This window comes from Lontra canadensis, unplaced genomic scaffold (assembly GCF_010015895.1).
Source record: "Lontra canadensis isolate GAN:19392208 unplaced genomic scaffold, GSC_riverotter_1.0 scaffold3391, whole genome shotgun sequence".
NCBI lineage: Eukaryota > Metazoa > Chordata > Mammalia > Carnivora > Mustelidae > Lontra > Lontra canadensis.
In genome coordinates, this window is record NW_022634375.1 from 1 (window position 1) to 1,645 (window position 1,645).

Sequence of the window (1,645 nt, forward strand, 5' to 3'; positions counted from 1 at the left end):
GCTTCTCATTGTACAATGCATCACCTGTCACCATGTCCTACAACTGCGGCTCTGGAAACTTCTCCTCCTAGTCCCTTGGGGGATACCTGCGCTACCCAGAATCTTTCTGCAGCTCATCTTACCCCAGCAACCTGTTCTGCACCACTAACTTCCAGTATCCCAGCACATACCAGCTGGGCTCCTCCCTCTCCAGTGGTTGTCAAGAGACCTGCTGTGAGGGAGGGAGACAAGATGGTGGAGAAGTAGGAGGAGGCGCCGTTTCAACCTGTACCGCAAAGTGAGCTGATTACCTACCAAAGAACTCTGATCACCCATGAAATCAGCCTGAGATCAGAATTATACACGTCTGGATCTCTACGGGGCAGAAGGCACCAGTGGGCAGGTAAAGCGGAGTGGGAACGTTGGACTGATATTGAAAGATAAACAAAAGGGGGAGGGAGCCACAAGAGGTGACCCATTGGAAAGCAATACCCCAATATGAGAGTGCTCTGCGTCTGGGGACCAGCATCAACTTGGAGTCTGGTTGAAAGCACTCAAAAAGAACAAAGGATTGTGGGGGGAAATTGTGGGAAACAGGGTGGTTAGGGACAGGGGCCTAAGTACCCGGACCCAGGACAGCCACCCCTGGTGCTGAGCCAGAGAGAGTGTGGTGGAGAAACCAGGTCTTGGTCCCTGAGCCGCCAGCGTGGCTGAGAGCGCATGCGGTCCAGCTCCCGAGAGGAGCTGTGAGCCTCGCCAGCCGGCAGAAGCACAGCCTTTTTGCATTCCCCACGTGAGTGCCATGCCGTGCTAAAAGAGTCTGATTTGAGCCCCTCGCCCTCCCCTGAGAGAGGTGCACGCAGGTGCCAGCCCGGCGCTCTTGGACCCAGAAAGACCAGGCACTCCCAGCCCGGGCCAGCAGTAAAATCTCAGTGTGCAATCAATCCCTGCTTGGAACCTCTCTGGTGGTCCGGAGCTGCCCAGACAGCCGCCGATGTCATGGATTTGGGTACAAGCAGGAGTTACTGTGTCCCCGGGGACCACGACTCAGAATGTCCTCTGCCAGCAGCCGAGGGGGAACAGACTGAGAGGGAGGTCTGGGTGCAGTTTGCTTTCCTCTAAACCTCCAAAAACCATCAAAAGCTGTCAAGGCAAGAGAGAAAACAAAAAACAAAAAACGAACAAACAAACATAAAATCCTCCAGAGAACAAAAGCCTGAAAGACCGGTTTCCTCAGAGCCCACCCCCTTGAGGGGGCCTGGAGGACTTAACTCAGGGAACATTGCCTGAAAACCCCTGTGGCAGGCCCCTCCCCCAGAAAGCCAACCAGGAAAAAAAAAAAAAAAAGACAAGAGAACAACCACCACTACTTCATAGATACAACTTTTATTTTTTAATTTGTTCTCACTATTCTGGTTCATTTTTTTATATAGATAACTTTTAACCTATTTACCATCACAGTGAGATGTCCAGTACATCAAATTCCATAATGACCTTTTAACCTGAACTTTTTGATACATATACCCGTGTTTTTCTTTCGCTTTTCTATTTTTTTTAATTTTAGTTTAGTTTAGTTTAGTTTATTCTTTTTTTATTTTTATTTTTTAACATTCATAGAGAGTTAAACTTCAAGGTAATCCCCTTTCCCCAATCAATGCTACCCCTA

General features: G+C 49.2%; 1 pseudogene; it reads left to right on the forward strand.

Annotated features, from left to right (window-relative positions):
• Nucleotides 1–32: 32 nt before the first annotated feature.
• On the forward strand, nucleotides 33–213 carry LOC116863816 (annotated as a pseudogene).
• Nucleotides 214–1,645: the final 1,432 nt, after the last annotated feature.